The following is a 26,011-nucleotide window of genomic DNA, read 5'->3' as shown; positions in this document are numbered from 1 at the left end:
GTCATCCATGCTGCTCCTAGGCCACCAGTTCATAACAGCTTTCTGTGTTTGATATTGTGCAGTTCTGGGATCTCTGGTTCTGCTATCTTTAGTTTCTGTTTTCAGTTGGTTTCTGCAGCTGTCTCTGTGTTTCTGTTAGGAGGTGACCTGTTTTTATACCCAGTCCTTAGATCTTTCAGGGACCTCCTTCTTCCTATCTATAGGTGTTCGCTGAGATTAACCTAGGATCGTCAGTGGGTCTATTCGCAAGGAATGGGTCGCCCACTCCATCGTAGGGTATCAGCCTAGTCTCAGTGCAGGGTCAGTTTTCCCCCTTCTATCCTAGTTCTGTGTTGCAGTTCTGTAACAACAACCTCATGAATAGTGTTGAGCGATACCGTCCGATACTTGAAAGTATCGGTATCGGAAAGTATCGGCCGATACCGGCAAAGTATCGGATCTAATCCGATACCGATACCCGATACCAATACAAGTCAATGGGACTCATGTATCGGACGGTATCCCTGATGGTTCCCAGGGTCTGAAGGAGAGGAAACTCTCCTTCAGGCCCTGGGAACCATATTAATGTGTAAAATAAAGAATTAAAATAAAAAATATTGCTATACTCACCTCTCCGACGCAGCCTGCACCTTACCGAGGGAACCGGCAGCGTTGTTTGCTTAAAATTCGCGCTTTAACTTCCTTACGCGAAGTCCCGGCTTGTGATTGGTCACGTGCCGCCCATGTGGCCGGGACACAACCAATCACAGCAAGCCGTGACGTAATTTCAGGTCCTTCAGGATTTTAAAATTACGTTCCGGCGTTGTGATTGGTTGCGTCGCGGTCACATGGGCGACGCAACCAATCACAAGCCGTGACGTCACGGGAGGCAGGAGACGCGCGCATTTTAAAATGCGCGCGTGTCCAGCCTCCCGTGACGTCACGGCTTGTGATTGGTTGCGTCGCCCATGTGACCACGACGCAACCAGTCACAACGCCGGAACGTAATTTTAAAATCCTGAAGGACCTGAAATTACATCACGGCTTGCTGTGATTGGTTGCGTCGCGGTCACATGGGCGACGCAACCAATCACAAGCCGTGACGTCACGGGAGGCTGGACACGCGCGCATTTTAAAATGCGCGCGTCTCCTGCCTCCCGTGACGTCACGGCTTGTGATTGGTTGCGTCGCCCATGTGACCGCGACGCAACCAATCACAACGCCGGAACGTAATTTTAAAATCCTGAAGGACCTGAAATTACGTCACGGCTTGCTGTGATTGGTTGTGTCCCGGCCACATGGGCGGCGCGCGACCAATCACAAGCCGGGACTTCGCGTAAGGAAGTTAAAGCGCGAATTTTAAGCAAACAACGCTGCCGGTTCCCTCGGTAAGGTGCAGGCTGCGTCGGAGAGGTGAGTATAGCAATATTTTTTATTTTAATTCTTTATTTTACACATTAATGTTGTTTCGATACCGATACCCGATACCACAAAAGTATCGGATCTCGGTATCGGAATTCCGATACAGCAAATATCGGCCGATACCCGATACTTGCGGTATCGGAATGCTCAACACTACTCATGAACAAAGGCAGCAAAGACTTGAAAACCATAGACAGGCTCAACAGAAGCACAGACAACAGATAGTAATCAGTGTAGAACACTACTGCAAGAGCACTGTATTGATTTAGTTCCTCCTCATTACTTCCTGGGTCGACAACAAGACATCTGTGCAAGGAGATGCCAACATTCACTTCCAAAGACATACTGTTGTGCTCGCTTATTACTTCCAGACAATGAAGTTTAAACCCACAGTGTTGGGAGTATGGATAAAGTATGTCCATATTGTTCAGCAAAGCTCTATTTAGGTGAAGTCGGTCGTAAACCCTTCCAGCGTACCCCTCATAAGTTGGTCTTGAAAAAAAATACAATTATCATGTTGCTAAGAAATGTTTATGCTAAACAAGGACTCATCAATGGAGCAAGATTAGTCATTACTAATTTAGTCAATTAAACAATCACTGCAAAAGTCATTAATTCCACTCAAACAGTTATCATACCTTAAATTAACCTCACACCTTCCGATCCAACTATGCCTTTCCACCTGAGCAGAGAGCAATTCCCAGTCAAAGTGGCATTTGCAATGACCATTAATAAAGCACAGGGACAAACGCTTCAAACAGCTGGCCTGTTCCTACCAAAACCAGGGTTCACACACGGCCAGTTGTACGTGGCATTTTCAAGAGTGCAAAGCTTCAAAAATATACATGTTTGTGTAAGCGATACTTACAATCAAAAAGTCACTCAGACAGACATTATCACCGCCAATGTTGTGTTTAAGGACTTTTTATAACAGCAATATTTTAATTAGCTAAGAAATTTTTTGGCCTCTACTTATCAAACCAATTTTTTGTATTAACAATCTACATATATAAATACCTGTCTGTGTTCATCATGTCATTAATACATTTACATTTGACGAGCTTGCTTTTTTGGAAATTGCCTGTGCCCCCGGAGACCAATGTGCGAAAATTTCGCACAGGCCAACTAGTATAAGTATATTTTTAGTTATATTATCATTTTCAACTTGAAAATGTTTTCTAGTTTTTCATGGATTCTTCTTTAAAGGAGTTAACTAATCATCTTAATTCAGGATCACACCGATCTTCTGCCCTCTAGCTTTCTGCTTCCTGAGGGACAGTGCGCTCCTGAAGACTGACAGTTCAGAGCCACTTCATGGTCATGCTGCTGGCAAGAGCGGAGTGCTTTTTGAGTCAACATCATGGAAGCACAAGGTCACTGAAGCTGGCCAGATCCAGCAATCTGGCCAGTTGTGACAGCAAGGTCTCCCTATATAGCAAAATACTTGCAAATGAGTTCACTTTTCCTAGGAAACCGACTACCGCTGATAAACTGACAAAGTGGCCAGTAGCAAAGGCAATGAAAAGTAAACTATAAAATTATAAATCATAAGAATTGTGAAGATTTTTAATAAGAGATAAATTGCAAATGTGCTTGTATTTGCAGGTCTTTACCCATTCATGGGTTGTAGAAAACCCTTTTAAGACGACTACTGTCATTATGTTATAGTTTTTGCTATGACATTACACTTCTGCAAATAAGACATCCATTCTGAAATACATCATGCACCATACATTAGAAATTTGACATTAATAGAATAATTATTGAGAGTTTACAGAGTAATATCTCATAAATCAACTAAAACTTGTACTTACTAACACATAACTCGATAACAGACTGATGTTTATTCCATTGGGGCATTTCAAATTGCATGTTCACATGGATGCATTATAGAAAGTGTAACACTGGTGGGTATGGACCCATTCTGCCACGGATCAGGCTTACCCTGGAGGGGCATGTCTAAGTGGCTACAGGGTATTCACTAAAGCCTCTGGCGAGGACAGGCTGGGCAACTGGTAGACACCCAGTATCACTCCAGGGCAGTCACCGGGACTTCAGCAGCTGACCAAAGGGTAAGAGACTGAGGTATAGGATAGGGGTGTTCAAGATAGAAATGTAGTCAGACGGTCCAAGGTCAGGGTGGGCAGCACAGATTCAGAATTTGTAGTTAAGGTTTGAAGCGTAGAGATCAGGATAAGCAAAAAGGCAAGCCGGGTCGATAACAGGTGAGGCAAAACAGGAATATGCCAATACAATAAGCTAGAGACTAAGCTAATAGGAACCAAAGTTCAAGTGAGGAATGGAGGGTGCAGACTTGCGAGCAAAACCTGAAGCAATTTTGATGTCAGCAAAGTGATTGACAAGCCCGAAGTGTTATGCACACATTGAGTATTTTTGACTTGCAGATTTGGTGCAGAAAATAATCTGCAGCATGTCAATTCTATGTGTGATTTTGCCAATGTTTTTCACCATTGACCTCACTCAAATCAGTCAAAAACGCAGAGCAAAAATGCATCAAAAAGTGCATTTTTGCTGCTGTGTTTTTCCCTGCCAAGAGATGCAGAAATTTCTGCATTCATTTACTCAAGGTGTGCACATAGCCTTACACTTTCACAGATTGATAACTATGATTTAGCCCATGAATGCATGAACAAAGGCACCTTGCAAAGTTAAATGTTCCCTGTGATAGCTGCATTTTTCAGATGGCACAAATCTGCATTTTACCCATATTGTGAAAGTTTTGTCACATAGAGATGCTCCATTTATCTAAAGCCTAAGGCCGGCGTCACACTCAGCGTATGTAAATACGGTCAGTTTTTTACTGCCGTAATACGCAGAAAAGTCCCCAAAATAGTGGTCCGTATGTCATCCGTAGGCAGGGTGTGTCAGTGTATTTTGCGCATGGCATCCTCTGTATGTAATCCGTATGGCATCCGTACTGCGATATTTTCTCGCAGGCTTGCAAAACCGACATCTAATGGATTTATGTGCTCAAATGTTCATTAAAACATATATACAGTATATATATATATATATATATATATATATATATATATATATATATATATATATATATATATATATATATGTCATTGAGACACACATATATATATATTCTGTATTTATATTTAATTCAGCGCGATATATGTGAAAAGCCTGTAATTCAATTGCCGGCTTTTCATTTCTCCTTCACAAACCCGACAGGATATGAGACATGGTTTACACACAGTAAACCATCTCATATCCCTTTTTTTGTTTTTGCATATTCCACACTACTAATGTTAGTAGTATGTATGTGCAAAATTTGGGCACTGTAGCTTGTAAAATAAAGGTTTAAATCGCGGAAAAAATTGGCGTGGGCTCCAGCGCAATTTTCTCCACCAGAGTGGTAAAGCCAGTGACTGAGGGCAGATATTAAAGGGAACCTGTCACCACGTTTTTGGAAGATGGGATAAAAATAGCGTTAAATAGGGGCAGAGGTGGGCGTTACATTAGTGTGTGTGTTATGCGTTTATTACCCACCTAAGTTGCCGAAATAACTTTGCAAAGTCTCCGTTTTCGCCTGTCAATCAGGCTGGTCAGGTCGCATGGGCGTGGTGTCTTCACCCAGATTTGGCGTAGTTTTCCGTTGGTGGCGTAGTGGTGTGCGCATGCCCAAGGTCCCGAATCCTCTTCCAGGGGATTTAAAATAGCGCGGTGTTCGTTATTGCATTGGTGATCGGTGGGCGCGGCCATCTTCCTTTGGCCGCGCGTGCGCAGAAGCGGCGCTCTGCTGGCCGCGGCTTCAGGAAAATGGCCGCCGCGATATCCATCTGCGCACGCGCGGCATCGCGGCGGCCATTTTCCTGAAGCCGCGGCCAGCAGAGCGCCGCTTCTGCGCACGCGCGGCCAAAGGAAGATGGCCGCGCCCACCGATCACCAATGCAATAACGAACACCGCGCTATTTTAAATCCCCTGGAAGAGGATTCGGGACCTTGGGCATGCGCACACCACTACGCCACCAACGGAAAACTACGCCAAATCTGGGTGAAGACACCACGCCCATGCGACCTGACCAGCCTGATTGACAGGCGAAAACGGAGACTTTGCAAAGTTATTTCGGCAACTTAGGTGGGTAATAAACGCATAACAAACACACTAATGTAACGCCCACCTCTGCCCCTATTTAACGCTATTTTTATCCCATCTTCCAAAAACGTGGTGACAGGTTCCCTTTAATAGCCTAGAGAGGGTCCATGGTTATTGGCCCCCCTGGCTAAAAACATCTGCCCCCAGCCACCCCAGAAAAGGCACATCTGGAAGATGCGCCTATTCTGGCACTTGGCCACTCTCTTCCCTCTCCCGAGTAGCGGTGGGATATGGGGTAATGAAGGGTTAATGTCACCTTGCTATTGTAAGGTGACATTAAGCCAGATTAATAATGGAGAGGCGTCAATTTTGACACCTATACATTATTAATCCAAAAGTACGAAATGGTTAATAAAACACACACACATTTTTAAAAAGTATTTTAATGAAATAAAGACACAGGGTGTTGTAATATTTTATTATACTGGTAATCCACATGATGACCCTCATTCTGTAACAAAGGAAAAATAAAAAAACAATATCTCATACCTTCCGATGCTCAGGTCAGTCCCACAAAGTAAATCCATCTGAAGGGGTTAAATCATTTTACAGCCAGGAGCTCTGCTAAAGCAGTGCTCGTGCCTGTAAAACCCCCGGGGACTGAATGGAAAGCGGGGTGACCTGGAGTTACCTTGAGTTGCGGTGAGGTGCCCTCTGCTGGATGTCCTCATATGAACTCGAGCGTGGGAACTTTTACCAGGCTGCAGTTCAAGAGCCATAACTTTTTTATTTTTCCATCAATATGGTCATGTGAGGGCTTATTTTTTGTGGGACGAGTTGTACTTTTGAACGACATTATTGGTTTTACCATGTCTTTTACTAGAAAATGGGAAAAAAATTCCAAGTGTGGTGAAATTGCAAAAAAAGTGCAATTCCACACTTGTTTTTGTTTGGCTTTTTTGCTAGGTTCACTAAATGCTAAAAATAACCTGCCACTGTGATTCTCTAGGTAATTCCGAGTTCATAGACACCTAACATGTCTAGGTTATTTTTTATCCAAGTGGTGAAAAAAAATTCAAAACTTTGCTTAAAAAAAAAAAAAAGTGCCATTTTCCGATACCCGAAGCGTCTCCATTTTTCATGATCTGGGGTCGGTTGAGGGCTTATTTTTTGCGTGCCGAGCTAATGTTTTTAATGATACCATGTTGGTGCAGATACGTTCTTTTGATCACCCGTTATTGCATTTTAATACAATGTCGCGGAGACCAAAATAACGTAATTCTGGCGTTTCGGATTTTTTTCTCGCTACGCCGTTTAGCGATCAGGTTAATGCTTTTTTTTTTCTTGATAGATCGGGCAATTCTGAACGCGGCGATACCAAATACGTGTAGGTTTGATTTTTTTTTATTGTTTTATTTAGGATGGGGCGAAAGGGGGGTGATTTAAACTTTTATATTTTTTATATTTTTTTCATATTTTTAAAAACATTTTTTTTTTACTTGTGCCATGCTTCAATAGCCTCCATGGGAGGCTAGAAGCTGGCACAACCTGATTGGCTCTGCTACATAGCAGCGATCATCAGATTGCTGCTATGCAGCTGAAATGCAGGTGTGCTGTGAGCGCCGACCACAGGGGGGTGCTCACAGCAGGCCGGCATCAGTAACCATAGAGGTCTCAAGGACCGGAAGGGCCGGTTAAATGCCGCTGTCAGCGTTTGACAGCGGCATTTAACAGGTTAATAGCAGTGGGTGAATAGCAATTTCACCCGCCGCTATTGCGTGCACATGTCAGCTGTACAAAACAGCTGACATGTCGCGACTTTGATGTGGGCTCACTGCCGGAGCCCACATCAAAGGGGGAGACACGACATGCGCCGTACTATTACTGTGCATGTCGTGAAAGGGTTAATGACCCTAAGTTGCCTTATTGACTTATCAAAATTTATTATTAGGAAGTAGTTTTCATTTTAAAATCTACAGCACCACTTGTCAGATGTTCCCATATCACTTATTTGCCCAGATCCTGACTTTGTTGTACTGTATATGAAGATTCAAATCACAAACTTTATCCGAAATGTCTGGAAAATGAGAGACGGTGATTGGAAGATATACCATAAAATTTAATGAGTTTGCTTTATTCTTCAAGTGATATGTTACATCATGTTTCACAATACAAACTGCAAACAATATTGAATAAATGTATTAGACCTGATGAGGCTGGACTCCTAAAATGTTAATTTTTAAATTAGGCAGGAAAACTTTCTAAAAGGATTATACAAATATTTCATACATGGATATTGAACAGTGGCGTAACTACAAAGTTATGGGCCCCGGTGCGAACTTCCAAATGGGGCCCCCCCCTACCCCCCCCCTAACCATAACCCTAACAAGAAACCTAACCCTAATCCCAACCCTAATCCCAATACACCCCTAACCCTAATCCCAACCCTAACCATAACCCTAATCCCAAACCTAACCCTAATCCCAAACCTAACACTAATCCCAACCCTAACCCTAATCCCTAACCCTAATCTAAACCCTAATCTCAACCCTAACCCTAAACCCAACACTATGTTAGGGCTAGAGGAATGCACCGAGTAAATATAGATGTTATTATTGGTGCGTTCGCAGCCCGGGGTCCACCGTGCAGGAGGAACCTGCTGCTAGCAAATGACGGCACTATATGGTGGTTTAAGTGAACTCTGTTACTTCACAGAGTCACACGGAAACAAGACGCTGTGCCCTGTTAACCCCACAGGAGTTCACAGCTAACTGCTGAGCTGAAGGCAGTCTGTGGTCACGCAAACATACAATCTCATCACCAGAGGAGCCGGTATTCTAGGGGCTTATTTCAGCCGGGGCCCTAAATCCACGCACACAATCTCCTCGCCAGAGGTGCCGGCATTCTAGGGGCTTATTTCAGCCGAGTCCGTGAACACACATAAATGTGACCACACAGGCGCATGCACATAACAGATTTGATACTTTGATACTTTATAGCTGCAGCAGGTACATGACCTTCCAAGAAGGACCAATGAGAGGCTACCACAGAGCCTGAGCACCTTCAGGACCTTCCTGGAGGACCAATGGATTTTGCTGCAGTATCAAAGCGTGTGACCCTCGACCTCCAATAAGAGATCTCACCCTGGGCATGCTCAGAAGGTGAAAAGCAGGACTTAGTCCCAAAAGCGTCTGCTCGCCGCTGACCTCACTGGTCTTAATGACAGAACCTGGAAGAACAGCAGTAACCAGGAGCAGGGTATCTGCCTGAGTCAGACGCTGGGACCGACGTCTCCGCTGAGCAGGCTCCACTGTGGCTGAAGAAGGATGGGAGACCGCAGTGGAGATGGCTCAAGATTCCCCCTGTGCAGAGTCGGGAACTCAACACCTAACATTACCCCCCTCCTAGGGCCCCCCTCCTTGGACCTCCCTAAGTTCGAAGGCAGCAATGAGCTGCGGAGCTCGAATATGCTCAGCAGGCTCCCAGGACCTGTCCTCGGGGCCATAACCCCTCCAATCCACGAAATAAAATTTTTTGCCATGTATCACCTTGCACCCCAAGATAGCGTTCACCTTGTAATCATCCGAAGATGAACCCGATGTCCCGGCAGATGACTCAGAAAACTGGGACATGTATACGGGCTTTAAGAGGGACACATGAAAGGTGTCGTGATACCCAGGCGTGGAGGAAGGGCCAGATGGCAGTCCACAGGGTTAACCTGTTCGAGGACCTTGAAGGGACCCAAGTAGTGAGGTGCAAACTTAGTGGACTCAACTCGCAGCTTGATGTTATGGGTGGAGAGCCACACTAAGTCGCCAGGAGCAAAGATCAGAGCGGGGCGCCGATGTGCATCGGCGGAGGACCTCATTCTCTCCTTGGAGGCCTGGATGGCATCCTGAGTGCGGTCCCAAATGTTCCGTGCATCCACAGCCCAGTCTGCAACCCTGGAGTTGGCAGAAGACACGGGCATAGGCACAGGAACCCGCAGATACTGACCGTAATTAAGGAGGAATGAAGTCTGACCAGTGGAGTCGGCTACGGCATTGTTAAGCACAAACTCCGCCCACGGTAGCAAGGATGCCCAGTCATCCTGCCTAGCAGAAACAAAATGTTGCAGATATGTGACCAGAGTCTGGTTGGCCCTCTCTACCAACCCATTCGTCTCGGGATGATATGCTGAAGAGAGATTCAACTCAATGCTGAGTAGACGACAAAGCTCTCTCCAGAACCGAGACGCAAACTGGGGACCCCAGTCACTGACAATTTTGTCCGGCATACCGTGTAGGCGAAAGACATGTTTAATAAACAACGCTGCCAGAGCCCGTGCAGAAGGTAGCCGTGGAAGAGGCACCAAGTGCACCATTTTGGAAAAATGGTCGGTGTTCACCCAAATAATGCTGCAGCCATGGGACTTGGGTAAGCCCACCACAAAGTCCATCCCGACCATCTCCCAGGGCCTGTCTGCCACCAGCATGGGATAAAGTAAGCAAGCTGGTCGTTGTCGAGGAGACTTATTTTTGGCGCAGGAGACACACGCCAGAATATAGTCTCCGACGTCACGGGCCATATGCGGCCACCAGTACGTCCTCGCCAGAAGCTCAGATGTCCTTTTGGTCCCAAAGTGTCCACCCACCCTGGACTAGTGAGCCCAAGAGAGAACCTCCGGTCACAAATTTGCTGGCACGAAAGTCTTACCCGGGGGCACAGACTCTAGCGAAACTGGAGCCACAGTCCTCAGACTCTCAGAAGGAACAATAAGCCGAGGTTCCTCCTCCTCCTCCACTGATGACACTACAGAGCGGGAGAGAGCATCGGCATGAATGTTCTTCTTCCCAGAGAGAAAATGGAGGGTGAAATGGAACCGGGAGAAGAACAGGGACCATCTGGCCTGGCGAGAATTTAGCCGCTGGGCAGTCTGAATATAGACCAAGTTCTTGTGGTCGGTGAAAACTTGGAAGGGAAAACAAGCCCTCTCCAAGAGATGTCTCCACTCCGAGAAGGCCAACTTCACAGCTAGCAACTCCCTGTCCCTGATGGAATAATTCCTCTCCGCTGGTGTGAAGGTCTTAGAGAAAAAGAAGCAGGGATGCTTCTGACCTTGAGCATCCTTTTGGAATAGGACTGCTCCAGCACCGACAGGTGAGGCATCCACCTCCATTATGAAAGGTTTATCTACATCAGGGCGATGTAGAATGGGAGCACTAGCAAAGTGGGACTTAATAGAGAGGAAGGCCTTGGAGACCTCTTCTGACCACAACTTGGGATTTGCTCCCTTTTTGGTGAGGGCAACCAAAGGAGCTACCAAAGTTGAGAAGTGGGGAATGAACTGGCGATAGTAATTAATGAACCCCATAAAGCGCTGTACCGCTTTGAGAGAATGGGGTTCTTGCCAGTTCTTCACAGCCTGTAGCTTGGCAGGATCCATAGCCAATCCTTGGGCCGAGATGATATAGCCCAGGAAAGCAAAGACTCCTGCTCAAACACACACTTCTCCAACTTGGCATAGAGGGAATTTGCCCGTAAGAGGTTGAAGACTTTGCACACATCTCTCCGGTGGGAGTCTATATCTGGAGAGTAGATGAGAATATCATCCAGGTAGACTACAACCGAGGTGTAGAGCATATCCCGGAAGATATCATTTACAAAGTCTTGGAAAATGGCGGGGGCATTGCAAAGCCCAAAGGGCATCGCCAGATATTCATAGTGCCCATCCCTGGTGTTAAAAGCCGTCTTCCATTCGTCCCCCTCACGGATGCAAATCAGCTTGTAAGCACCCCGCAGATCTAGTTTAGTAAACACTCTTGCTCCCCGAAGCCTGTCAAAAAGCTCAGATATCAGGGGCAGAGGGTACTTGTTCTTAACGGTGATGGCATTAAGACCCCTGTAATCTATGCATGGACGTAATTCTCCATTCTTCTTCTGCACGAAGAAGAAACCAGCCCCTGCAGGTGACACAGACTTCCTAATGAATCCCCTTGCCAGATTCTCCTGGATGTACTGAGACATTGCCTCCGTCTCTGGGAGAGACAATGGGTAGACTCGACCCCGGGGAGGCTCAGCACCAGGCAAGAGGTCAATAGGACAGTCATAGGGGCGGTGAGGTTGGAAGAGTCTCCACAGCCCTTTTGGAGAATGCATCCACATAGGGCCAATATTGCTTGGGGAGAGAGGAGAGATCTGCGGGTACCTCTGTAGTAGCAACCTGAACGCATTCCCTCTGACATCTACCCCCACAAGATTCACTCCATCCCAAAATCCTGCCTGTGGACCACTCAATATGAGGAGAGTGGTACCATAGCCAAGGTATCCCTAAGACGACCTCATCAATTCCCTTAGGAATGACGAGCAGAGATATTATCTCCTGATGAGATGGCGACATGGATAGAGTAAATGGCATGGACTGGTGTGTAATCTGTGAGGGCAGTGTTGACCCATTCACCACTCGTACGGTCACTGGTTGGGCGAGCATCACCAGAGGTATTGCGTGTCATTGGGCGAAGGCAGAAGACATAAAATTGCCCTCCGCCCCGGAATCCACGCAAAGCTCTACCGAATGAGTGGATGGGCCAATGGTAATTGTCCCCTTAAAAGACAATTTGGAGGCAAATGTTGCCGTGTCTAGTGAACCTCCACCTACTAACACTAGACGCTGACGTTTCCCTGACCGCTGAGGACATCTGGTGGCAAAATGTCCTGACTGCTGGCAAACATGACAGACCCTAAGTGCACGAGCGGCCCGGGACTTAGGTCCCACTCGTAGCACCTCCATGGCCTTCTGTGACTAGGGTGCCTGGACCGGAGATTTCAAAGGTTTGGCGAAGGTGGGAGCCAGCCGAAACCTCTGCCTACACTGGGCTCGCTCTAACCTCCGCTCATTAAAACGGAGGTCAATACGAGTAGATACAGCTATTAACTCCTTCAGTGTGGCGGGAATCTCCCTAGTGGCCAGAGCGTCCTTAACATAGTCAGCCAGCCCCCTCCAAAATATAGGGATGAGGGCTTTATCCAACCACTCCAGCTCAGATGCTAAGGTGCGGAAGTGGATGGCAAAATGGCTGACCAAGGACGAGCCCTGAGTCAATGCCAACAGTTGGAGCGCCGTATCATGGGTGACTCGAGGTCCTAAAAAGACCTGTTTCAGAGTGCTCAGAAACAGCGGAGCACTCTGCACCACATGATCGCCACGCTCCCACAGCGGCGTAGCCCACTCCAACGCCCTGTCCGACAGGAGAGACATAATGAATCCCGCCTTTGCCAGCTATGTAGGGAAATGTGCAGCCAGGAGCTCGAGGTGTATAGAGCACTGGCTCACGAAACCTCTACATGATTTACCATCACCAGAGAATTTTTCTGGCAGCGGGAGGCGAGATAGGGTCGGAACAGGAGTGGCAGTGGACAAAGCTGCTGCAGCCACGCTAGCAGCCTGAACAGCTATTGCGGTAACATCCACAGCTGAGGTTGTGCACTCGAGAGCCACCAACCTACCATCCAGCTGCTGGATGTCCGCAAAGATTGCTGTTTGCCTGCCATTGCTAGCCAGACCCTGGCACTAGTATTATGTTAGGGCTAGCGGAACGCACCGAGTAAATATAGATGTTATTATTGGTGCGTTTGCAGCCCGGGGTCCACCGTGCAGGAGGAACCTGCTGCTAGCAAATGACGGCACTATATGGCAGTTTAAGCGAACTCTGCTACTTCACAGAGTCGCACGGAAACAAGACACTGTGCCCTGTTAACCCCACAGGAGTTCACAGCTAACTGCCGAGCTGAAGGCAGTCTGTGGTCACGCAAACATACAATCTCCTCACCGGAGGAGCCGGTATTCTAGGGGCTTATTTCAGCCGGGGCCCTAAATCCACGCACACAATCTCCTCGCCGGAGGTGCAGGCATTCTAGGGGCTTATTTCAGCCGAGTCCCTGAACACATATAAATGTGACTACACTGGCACATGCACATAACAGATTTGATAGTAGCGCATGGCTGTGCGGCCATGCGAACCCTTTATAGCTGCAGCAGGTACATGACCTTCCAAGAAGGACCAATGAGAGGCTACCACAGAGCCTGAGCACCTTCAGGACCTTCCTGGAGGACCAATGGGTTTTGCTGCAGTATCAAAGCATGTGACCCTCGACCTCCAATAAGAGATCTTACCCTGGGCATGCTCAGAAGGTGAAAAGCAGGACTTAGTTCCAAAAGCGTCTGCTCGCCGCTGCCCAGCACTGGTCTTAATGGCAGAACCTGGAAGAACAGCAGTAACCAGGCGCAGAGTATCTGCCTGAGTCAGATGCTGGGACCGATGTCTCTGCTGAGCAGGCTCCACTGCGGCTGGAGAAGGATGGGAGACTGCAGTGGAGATGGCTCGAGAGTCCCCCTGTGCAGAGGCGGGAACTCGACACCTAACACACTAACCCTAACTTTAGCCCCAACTGTAACCCTAATTGGAAAATGGAAATAAATACATTTTCTTTATTTTATTATTTTTTCCTAACTAAGGAGGTGATAAAGGGGGAGTTTGTTTACTATTTTTTTTATTTTGATCACTGTGATAGGGTCTATCATGGTGACCAAAATGAACCAATAGGAAAAATCTTCCTATTGTTGCCGGGTGCCGGCCGGCAGATCTTGGCAGGTGCACTGCACATATGCCCACCATTTTCTTCCCAGAAAAAGATGGCGGCACCCATGGGGAAAAGCAGGAGGGCTGAGGAGCATTGGGAGGTACCGGGGGGGCATCGGGGACCCTATTTCTTTCTCCTCTGATATGCAATGCAATCTCATCAGAGGAGAAAGAAATTAAATGGCACATCTGACTTTTATTTGCAGCTGCAGTTATACGGTTAATAACGTCAATCGCAAAACAGGGGTCGGTAAAAACCGACCCGAATCCTGTTCTTTGGTGTCTTGGCTACCCTAGCAGCTGATACCCCGAGATCTGCTGGGTGCCAGTCGGCAGATCTCGGCAAGTGCACTGCACATGCACCCACCATTTTCTTCCCGGCAGAAGATGGCGGCACCCATGGGGGAAGCACGAGGGCTGAGGATCACCACTAGGTACCGCGGACGGATCGGGGACCCTATTTCTCCTCTGATGTGTGATCACATCAGAGGAGAGAGAAATTAAATGGCACATCAGACTTTTTTTTGCGGCCGCCGTTATACGGTTAATAATGGCAATCGCAAAACCGGGGTCAGTAAAAACCGACCCGAATCATGTTTTCTGGGGTTTCAGATACCCCAGGCAACCGAGACCCCAGAAAAAATCTGACTCTGGGGGCGCTATACACTTTTTCCACAGCTTAAGTACCCTTAGCTACCGCTGTTAAAATGCGTATCGGTGGTCATTAAGGGGATAAAACTGGGTATTGGGAATTAATCGAATTGTCCTGGGTCGTGCATTCCAAAGGATCAGCGCAGCACAAGAGAAGTCTTGAAGATGGGAATGTTAGGTTCAGATTTATGAAGATTTTAGTTTTAAGTCATTAGCAGAAAATAGGGTAAGGCTAGGATGGTAGACAGAGATGAGGGGAGGGATGTAGGGTGGTGTTCAACAGTGGAACACTTTGTTGGTGAGTGTGATAAGTTTATATTGAACTTTGTATTAGGTGGGCAACCAGTACAATGATGCGCACAGGGAAAAGGCATCAGTGTAGCGGTTTCATGCTGCATTCACAAAGAACTGGAGAGGGGAAAGTTTAGTAGGAGGGAGACCAATTAGTATAGAGTTGCAATAGTCCAGACAACAATGAATAAGAGCTACAGTAAGAGTTTTTGCTGAGTCAATGGTAAGAAAATGTCTTGTTCTAGATATATAGAAAATATATTTTTTCATTTTCAAAGCTCAACGCTATAAAATTATGTGAAGCCTCTGTGAGTTTAAGGTGCTCACCACACCTCTAGATAAGTTCATTGAGGGGTGTAGTTTCCAAAATGGCATCCCTTGTCAGGAGTTTCTTCTTTTTAGGCACATTAGGAGCTCTGGAAATGCTACAAGGCTTCCTCTATTCCATATAATTTTCCACTCCAAAAGTCAATTGGCGTGCCTTCCTTTCTGAGCCCTGCTGTGTACCAAAATAGTAGTTTTCCACCACATATGGGGTATTGATGTACTCAGGAGAAATTGCACAACAAAGTGTATAGTGTGTTTTTCTTTTTCACAGCTCAACATTATAAAATTCTGTGAAACACTTGTGTGTTCAATGTGCTCACCACAGCTTTAAATAAATTATCTGTGGGGTGTAGTTTACATGTTGAGTCACTTGTATGGAGTCTCCACTGTTTAGGCACATCAGGGGTTCTACAAGAACGATGATTTTAGACTCCAGAAGTCAAATGGTACTCCTTCCCTTTCAAGCCCTTCCATGCACCAGAACTGTAGTTTTCCACCACATCGGTGTACTCAGGAAAAGTTGTATAACAAATGTTGAGGTCTTTTTTCTACTGTTACAATTGTCAGAATAAAAGTATTGGGGTTAAAGAAACATTTTTGTGGGATAAAGTAACATTTTCATTTTTTTCTTCCACATTGCTTAAAATTCCTGTGAAGAACCTGAAAGGTTAAAAAAAAACTTCTTAAATGTGGTTTTGAGCACTTTGAGGTGTGTAATTTTATAAATGGTGTCAATTTTGGATATTTTCTGTAAAAGAGACCCCCCAAAGTCACTTAAAATGTGATGTGGTCCTTAAAAAATTGGTTTTGTACATGTTGAAAAAAAGAGAAATTGCTGATCACCTTTTAACCCTTTTAGCTTCCCAACAAAATACCCATATGTTTAAAAAAGGCTATGATGTAAAGTAGACATGTGGTAAATGTTTTTTTCACTATTTTATGTGATATAACTATCTGGTTTAAGGGCATAACATTTTACATTTTGAAAAATGCTAAATTTTCCCCATAATTCTAATTTGTTTACAATAAAAAGCAAAAAAATATTGTCTAAATTTACCAACACTTTAAAGTACAACTTTTAATGAAAAAACAATCTCAGAATCACTAGGATACAAAGCGTTCCAGAGTTATTGCCTCATAAAGTGACACTGGTCAGAATTGTAAAATTTGGCCTGGTCAGGAATTTAAAAACAGGCTCGGTGGTGAAGGGGTTAAATGGGAATACTGAAGCTTTGTTCTTTGGGCAGTGTAAGTTCAAAACAGGGCTCTGCTTGAAATGTCTCACTGTTTCTAGCTAAACTATTTCAAATTGACCTTTTTTGCACACCTTTGGTACATGATAACCAAATGTTACTGTAATATAAAATGTAGAATTATCACTATTGCAAAGCGGCAGAGAAAAATAAACACATTGCCGAATGGATTTTTTTTTTTTGCTGCAGCACTAAAACAGATGTTATTTTCAGTTACATGCATATAAGTGTGCATATTTGTTTGGAAAGAACAATGAAAAGTGTTATTTCAGAATAATTTAAGCCTTGAAGTTGTACAGAACAATTTTCATACAGTATGTGTCACTAAACTTCTGTTATCTAATGGCCTATGATAAATGGAAAAGATTGTGTAGATGGCAGTTATGAAAATGATCATGTACAATAGATGACAGATATTCAGATAACTACATGATGTTTCATTGTGTAGGTGCTTGTACATCCTCAGTTTAGATTCATAGGTAAGACAACTGATATAGATTACTTTCTGCCAAAAACCTTAAGTATCTACATTAAACGACTACAAAATTATCATTTCACAAACTTTTTGCTAAGGACTCACTTAGAAACATGAATTCTCTAAGCTGTAGGTCATTGTGATCAATACTTTCCAAAGGTGATGGCACAGTACAACTTGCCAGATGGCATGTGGATCAATAACGAATAGGACAGCGGGATATGCAGGATTGCATTCAGGCAAGCTGAGCAGGAAACACCAGAAGAGACAGAGCCAGGAGTGTGGATAGTCTCAGGAGTTGTATACTATCAGCAGACAGATGGTCAATGGCAGTGGCATATGCAATAAGAACACAAACACAAAGGCAGCAGTGACAGGACAACTGGATTCTAACTTACAAAGATTACACGGTGTTGCGGAGGAGGTGTGTAAACCGCACCAGTATTAGCAGAGAAGAGTTTGTTATGCTTACCAGTTTGAGTTCGCTAATGAGATTATTAGCCAGGTGAGTAACGTGGATGGTGAGACAATCTCCTGATATACATATGGTAACTGAATGTGATGCAGAGTTAATACTCAGGCTGTACATTGCTGTCTTAGCATTAACAGGGAACCTTTCATTTAATATATGCTGCAAAACCACAGGCAACATGAAAAAGAGGTTGACTGCACAATTATAGTCAGATATATTTTTCTCATAAAAGCTCCAATGCTTGAAAAAAATATATCATTTGAATAGCTGGCCAGGGACCTTAGGGAAAGACGAGACTAGTCTGTTGCTGCCCCAGATGGCTTTTTCCCATGCTTTCTATGTGATTGTCATGTCTCTATGTCATATGCATAAAAAAGAGCATGAACAGCACCTCCAAAAAATCACACAATGATCTAATGCCGCTAGGCAAAAATATAAATTACTGAACATGAGATTCATTGTTTAACATTCTGATAAGACTGTATGAAATCCACGTCACGGCGAACCTCTCAGTGTGGGTCCTAACTTTTATTGTCTTAAAGGAGCAGCGTCGTTTCAGCGTACTGCATGATCTGTCTCCTTTCTTGGACCAGCACTCCTCCCATTTGGCATAGGTGATTTTAACCCCTTAATCCCGTATGACGTACTATCCCGTCAAGGTGACCTGGGACTTAATTCCGGGTGACGGGATAGTACGTCATACGCGATCGGCCGCGCTCACGTGGGGAGCGCGGCCGATCGCGGCCGGGTGTCAGCTGCCTATCGCAGCTGACATCCGGCACTATGTGCCAGGAGCGGTCACGGACCGCCCCCGGCACATTAACCCCCAGCACACCGCGATCAAACATGATCGCAGTGTACCGGCGGTACAGGGAAACATCGCGCAGGGAGGGGGCTCCCTGCGGGCTTCCCTGAGACCCCCGGAGCAACGCGATGTGATCGCGTTGCTCCGAGGGTCTCCTACCTTCTTCCTCCCTGCAGGTCCCGGATCCAAGATGGCCACGGCATCCGGGTCCTGCAGGGAGGGAGGTGGCTTACCGAGTGTCTGCTCAGAGCAGACACTTGGTAAGCCTGCAGCCCTGCACAGCAGATCGTCGATCTGACAGAGTGCTGTGCACACTGTCAGATCAATGATCTGTAATGTCCCCCCCTGGGACAAAGTAAAAAAGTAAAAAAAAAATTTTCCACATGTGTAAAAAAAAAAAAAAAAAAATCCTAAATAAATAATAATAAAAAAATATATATTATTCCCATAAATACATTTCTTTATCTAAATAAAAGAAACAAAACAATAAAAGTACACATATTTAGTATCGCCGCGTCCGTAACGACCCAACCTATAAAACTGCCCCACTAGTTAACCCCTTCAGTAAACACCGTAAGAGAAAAAAAAAAAAAACGAGGCAAAAAACAACGCTTTATTACCATACCGCTGAACAAAAAGAGGAATAACACGCGATCAAAAAGACAGATATAAATAATCATGGTACCGCTGAAAACGTCATCTTGTCCCGCAAAAAACGAGCTGCCATATAGCATCATCAGCAAAAAAATAAAAAAGTTATAGTCCTGAGAATAAAGCGATACCAAAATAATTATTTTTTCTATAAAATAGTTTTTATCGTATAAAAGCGGCAAAACATAAAAAAATGATATAAATGAAGTATCGCTGTAATCGTACTGACCCGTCGAATAAAACTGCTTTATCCATTTTACCAAACGCGGAACGGTATAAACGCCTCTCCCAAAAGAAATTCATGAATAGCAGGTTTTTGGTCATTCTTCCTCACAAAAATCGGAATAAAAAGTGATCAAAAATGGTCACGTGTCCGAAAATGTTACCAATAAAAACGTCAACTCGTCCCGCAAAAAACAAGACCTCACATGACTCTGTGGAGCAAAATGTGGAAAAATTATAGGTCTCAAAATGTGGAGACGCAAAAACTTTTTTGCTATAAAAAGCGTCGCTGGTTTCACACTTGCGTTTTTGTCTGCAGCGTTTTTTGCACAAAAAAACGCATGCGTTTTTTCCCTATATTTAACATTGAAAACGCATGCGTTTTTTTGTACGCGTTTGGTCGCGTTTTCAAACGCATGCGTTTTTTTGTACGCGTTTGGTCGCGTTTTCAAACGCATGCGTTTTTTTTCTGCATGTGTTCATTTTCAGAAATACAGCCTGCAGTATTTTCTTGCGTTTTTAAGCACATGCGTTTGTTTGCGTTAAAAACGTATGCGTTTTTATCGAAAAAAAAACAGAAAACACACTGAAAAGCCACCCACCACCATCAAGGTGATAAAGGGATCCAAACCCTAACCCTAACTCTACACCTAACCTCACCCCTAACCGTTTAATGAACATTTTCTGACAGTCATAGTGCCATGTATTTCAGTGCCACGTATTTCAGTGCCACGTATTTCAGTGCCACGTATCACGTATTTCAGTGCCACGTGTTTCAGTGCCACGTATTTCAGTGCCACGTATTTCAGTGCCACGTATCACGTATTTCAGTGCCACGTATTTCAGTGCCACGTATTTCAGTGCCACGTATTTCAGTGCCACGTATCACGTATTTCAGTGCCACGTATTTCAGTGCCACGTATTTCAGTGCCACGTATTTCAGTGCCACGTATTTCAGTGCCACATATTTCAGTCACGTTTAGGGTTAGGGTTAGGGGTAGGGTTAGGGCTAGGGTTGGAGGTAAAGTTAGGGTTAGGGTTGGGGCTAAAGTTAGGGTTGGGGCTAAAGTTAGGGTTAGGGTTTGGATTACATTTACGGTTTGGATTAGGGTTGGGATTAGAATTATGGGTGTGTCAGGGCTAGGGGTGTGGTTAGGGTTACCGTTGGGATTAGGGTTAGGGGTGTGTTTGGGTTAGGGTTTCAGGTAGAATTGGGAAGTTTCCACTGTCCAGGCACATCAGGGGCTCTCCAAACGGGACATGGCGTCCAATCTCAATTCCAGCCAATTCTGCGTTGAAAAAGTAAAACAGTGCTCCTTCCCTTCCGAGCTCTCCCGTGCGCCCAAAAAGGGGTTTACCCCAACATATGGGTTATCAGCGTACTCGGGACAAATTGAACAACAACTTCTGGGGTCCAAGTTCTCTTGTTATCCTTGGGAAAATAAAAATTTGGGGGGCTAAAAATCATTTTTGTGGGAAAAAAAAGATGTTTTATTTTCACGGCTCTGCGTTATAAACTGTAGTGAAACACTTGGGGGTTCAAAGTTCTCACAACACATCTAGATAAGTTCCTTGGGAGGTCTAGTTTCCAATATGGGGTCACTTGTGGGGGGTTTGTACTGTTTGGGTACATCAGGGGCTCTGCAAATGCAACGTGACGCCTGCAGACCAATCCATTTAAGGCTGCATTCCAAATGGCGCTCCTTCCCTTCCGAGCTCTGTCATGCGCCCAAACAGTGGTTCCCCCCCACATATGGGGTATTAGCGTACTCAGGACAAATTGGACAACAACTTTTGGGGTCTAATTTATCCTGATACCCTTGTGAAAATACAAAACTGGGGGCTAAAAAATCATTTTTGTGAAAAAAAAAAGAATTTTTATTTTCACGGCTTTGCGCTATACACTTTAGTGAAACACTTAGGGGTTCAAAGTTCTCACAACACATCTAGATAAGTTCCTTGGGAGGTCTAGTTTCCAATATGGGGTCACTTGTGGGGGGTTTGTACTGTTTGGGTACATCAGGGGCTCTGCAAATGCAACGTGACGGCTGCTGACCAATCCATTTAAGTCTGCATTCCAAATGGCGCTCCTTCCCTTTCGAGCTCTGTCATGCGCCCAAACAGTGGTTCCCCCCCACATATGGGGTATCAGCGTACTCAGGACAAATTGGAAAACACATTTTGGGGTCCAATTTATTCTGTTACCCTTGTAAAAATACAAAGCTGGGGGCTAAAAAATCATTTTTGAGAAAAAGAAGAAAAAAATTATTTTCACGGCTCTGCGTTATAATCTGTAGTGAAACACTTGGGGGTTCAAAGCTCTCAAAACACATCTAGATAAGTTCCTTAGGGGGTCTACTTTCCAAAATGGTGTCATTGTGGGGGGTTTCAATGTTTAGGCACATCAGGGGCTCTCCAAACGCAACATGGCGTCCCATCTCAATTCCAGTCAATTTTGCATTGAAAAGTCAAATGGCGCTCCTTTCCTTCCGAGCTCTGCCATGCGCCCAAACAGTGGTTTACCCCCACATATGGGGTATCAGCGTACTCAGGACAAATTGTACAACAACTTTGGGGGTCCATTTTCTCCTGTTACCCTTGGTAAAATAAAACAAATTGGAGCTGAAATAAATTTTGTGTGAAAAAAAGTTAAATGTTCATTTTTATTTAAACATTCCAAAAATTCCTGTGAAACACCTGAAGGGTTAATAAACTTCTTGAATGTGGTTTTGAGCACCTTGAGGGGTGCAGTTTTTAGAATGGTGTCACACTTGGGTATTTTCTATCATATAGACCACTCAAAATGACTTCAAATGAGATGTGGTCCCTAAAAAAAAATGGTGTTGTAAAAATGAGAAATTGCTGGTCAACTTTTAACCCTTATAACTCCGTCACAAAAAAAAATTTTGGTTCCAAAATTGTACTGATGTAAAGTAGACATGTGGGAAATGTTACTTATTAAGTATTTTGTGTGACATATGTCTGTGATTTAAGGGCATAAAAATTCAAAGTTGGAAAATTGCGAAATTTTCAAAATTTTCACCAAATTTCCATTTTTTTCACAAATAAACGCAAGTTATATCGAATAAATTTTACCACTAACATGAAGTACAATATATCACGAGAAAACAATGTCAGAATCACCAAGATCCGTCAAAGCGTTCCAGAGTTATAGCCTCATAAAGGGACAGTGGTCAGAATTGTAAAAATTGGCCCGGTCATTAACGTGCAAACCACCCTCGGGGCTTAAGGGGTTAAATCAGCAGAAGACTGCAAAAAAAGGGGTTACAGCCTATTTTTGCTCTCATTTGAGAGCTTGAGGAAGGTGAGTTTCATGGCTCTTTTCATTTGGTGTTGTGCTCTGTGATGGCCGTTGTTGCTGTGATTTTTGTGCTTGTTTGGTGGTGTGGTCTGGAATCTTGGGGACTCAGTCTTGCAAGATGGTTGCTGTGAGGCACCAGGCCACCTGCCCTGCAGGTGCATTGTTGCTGCGACGGTGGTTAGCACACAATGCTTCTCCTTTAACCCCTTTCTGACAGGCTTAATAGTACTCCCACTTTGGAATCCCTAACTTTAATGTGGGCTCCGGCGCTGAACCCATATCGTTCCCGGCACATGCCAGCTGTTTTGAACAGCTGACATGTGCCTCTAACATCATTGCCTGTATGTAGCAGAGCCGATCAGACAACTGCAGCTTCTAGTCTCCCATGGAGACAGTTGAGGCATGCAAAATGTAAAAAAATATGTTTTTTAAAAATATCTAAAAAAAATATAAAAGTTCAAATCACCCCTTATTCAAAATAAAGCAATAAAAAAAGAACATACACATATTTGGTATCTCCGTGTTCAGAATCGCCCAATCTATCAATATAAAAAAAGAATTAAGCCGATTGGTAAATGGCGTAACAAGAAAAAAGTTAATAATTCCTAGAATTATGTTTTATTGTTCATGGCTACATTGCGATAAAATGCAACAACGGGCAATCAGAAGATCGTTCGTATCTGCACCAAAATGGTATAAATAAAAACAACAGCTCGGCGCTCTAAAAATAAGCTCTTACCCAGCCTCAAATGATGAAAAATGGAGAAGCTACCATTCTCAGAATATGGCCCCCTTTTTTTGTAACCAAAGTTTGGATTTTTTTTCACCACTTGAATAAAAAAGAACCTACACATGTTTGGTGTCTATGAACTTGTAATGACTTGGAGAAACATAGTGGTGGTCAGTTTTAGCATTTAGTGAACATATTAAAGAAAAAAGCAACAACTGTGGAATTGCGATATTTTGCAATTTCACCTCTGTTGGATTTTTTTTCCCCTTTTTCCAGTACACGACATGTTAAAACCAATGGTGTATTTCAAAGGTGCAACTTATCCCACAAAAAACAAGCCCTCACATGGCCATTTTGACCAAAAAAATACAAAAGTTATGGCTCTGGGAAAAAGGGGAGCAAAAAACGAAAGCACAAAAATGAAAATACCTCATGAAGGGGTTAAGGCAATATAAGTTAGGATGCGCTGAGAGGTTCACCAGGATGTGGTGGTGGGCTTCATACAGCCTGATTAAAATGTTAAACACTAAGAACATCATGTTCAGAAATATATATTTTGCCAATCGACATGAGATCAATGTATACTTTTTTTGAGGTTCAGTCCATGCTCCTTTTTCAGAGAATTGCGTGTTCTTTATCTATGTACACACATGCAAGAGCTCTATCAATCACCTAGAGTGATGAGGGAAAAATCCAACTGGGGTGATGCTGAATCTGTCTTGATCATCCCTGTTGTCCACAGCTGTTCATAAAAATATATATTTGACTGCAATTGTTCAGCTAGGCTCTGATTTATGCCTCCCATTGTTCGGGAAGCATGAATCAAATAAGAGGTTCTCCTTAAAAGGACTTGGGGCAGCACAGTGGCTCAATGGTTAGCACTGCAGCGCTGGGGTCCTGGGTTCAAAGTCCACCAAGCACAACATCTGCATGGAGTTTGTATGTTCTCCCCATGTTTGCGTGGGTTTCCTCTGGGTTCTTCGGTTTCCTCCCACATTCCAAAGACATACTGATAGGGAATTTAGATTTTTAGTCCTTAATTAGGGATTATTTGCCTTTGGCAATTTGGGATTTGTTAGTATTACCCTACGCTGAGAAATTCTGCACAGAGTTGCTCAAAAGGAGTTAGCCCAAGAAGGAAGAACCCAGAGACAGTGCTTGAGCCAGGACAGGAAAGTAACACTTTCATACACGAATAAACCATAAAACTAAAATCATTGACAGGTTAAGAGAGTAACAGTTCTTATATTACAATGACCCCTATCAATGGGTGAGATATATTAGTCATCCAAGTAAACAGCCAGTTCTTGAAGTTGATGCATTGCAAGTGAAACAATTTTATTTGCTTTGACAAGGGCCAAATTGTGATAGCTAGATGACTGGGTGAGAGCATCTCCAAAAAAGACGCTTTTCTGGGGTGTTGTGATGGTACCTACCAAAATTGATAAATCAGTGACACAATGACAAGGCTCATTTATTTTTGCATAGGGTGCAAAGGTAGCCTGTCTGGTCTAATTCCACACAAGTGGTACTGCAGCACAAATTTCTGAAAAATAGAAGGGTATCAGAACACAGTGTATTGTAGTTTTTTATATAACGCTGTGTAACAACAAACTCTTCAGACACACGTGTAACAGAATCATGGACAACATCATATTTTATATCATATGGAGGGGTGTTGCTTAAGTCAGGTAAAGCAGTGCTGGCAATGTGATTCTTTGAGTAATATTCTGCTAGAAAATCTTGTGTCCTGGCATTGATTAGAATGTAACTTTTAGACAAGCCACGGAAAGAACGTCATATCACATTGTGCAAGTTTTAGTATGAGCTTACAGAACTAAAGTGATGCAATTTTATTGTAACAGTTTTCTGTGTTATATGTACTGTATATTACGGAATTAAGGTGGTTTTCTGGGGTATACCATTGATAATTTATCTTTAGACTATGATAATAATGTGTAATTGATGTAAGGTAACTTCCAGAAGTTATCAGATCCCAATGCAAAACTACTTAATTCTTTGTACCTATGGAGCTTTACTCCAGCTACACCAGCACTACACCAACAATAAACAGTAAATGTGACTCCTGACTGTTAGACTCCAACAGTTTGCACAATTTCTAAAGTCTATTAGAAAACCACAACAAAAATCATAATACTAAATATGACTAAATGAGCACACCAGCAAACCAGTTTAACAGAGCAAGTTTGCAAACATTGAGTTAATTTGTATATTGGGAGTGTTTGAAGTTGGAAGGGCATTCCCTGAATGGAAACCTTTGTAGGTGGGTTAAGGCCCCGTCACACATAGCGATTTACCAACGATCACGACCAGCGATACGACCTGGCCGTGATCGTTGGTAAGTCGCTGTGTGGTTGCTGGGGAGCTGTCACACAGACCGCTCTCTCCAGCGACCAACGATCAGGGGAACGACTTCAGCATCATTGAAACTGTCTTCAACGATGCCGAAGTCCCCCTGCAGCACCCGGGTAACCAGGGTAAACATCGGGTTACTAAGTGCAGGGCCGCGCTTAGTAACCCGATGTTTACCCTGGTTACCAAAAAAAACAAACAGTACATACTCACCATCTGATGTCCGTCAGGTCCCTTGCCGTCTGCTTCCTGCTCTGACTGAGTGCCGCCGTACAGTGAGAGCAGAGTGCAGCGGTGACACAGGTGACAGGCCAAGTTCCCTCGAAGAATATTTGGTGCATTTATTATGCT

At 44.2% G+C, this 26,011-nt stretch overlaps 1 protein-coding gene across 2 annotated transcripts in view; it reads left to right on the top strand.

The window, feature by feature from the left end:
* COL19A1 (collagen type XIX alpha 1 chain) overlaps positions 1-26,011 on the top strand; it is a 1,614,879-nt gene that overhangs the window by 1,104,171 nt on the left and 484,697 nt on the right. The gene's annotated exons all lie outside the window — the stretch shown is intronic.

The sequence above is a fragment of the Ranitomeya variabilis genome, chromosome 2, assembly GCF_051348905.1.
Source record: "Ranitomeya variabilis isolate aRanVar5 chromosome 2, aRanVar5.hap1, whole genome shotgun sequence".
Lineage (NCBI taxonomy): Eukaryota > Metazoa > Chordata > Amphibia > Anura > Dendrobatidae > Ranitomeya > Ranitomeya variabilis.
This window is presented reverse-complemented; position numbering and strand designations above follow the sequence as displayed.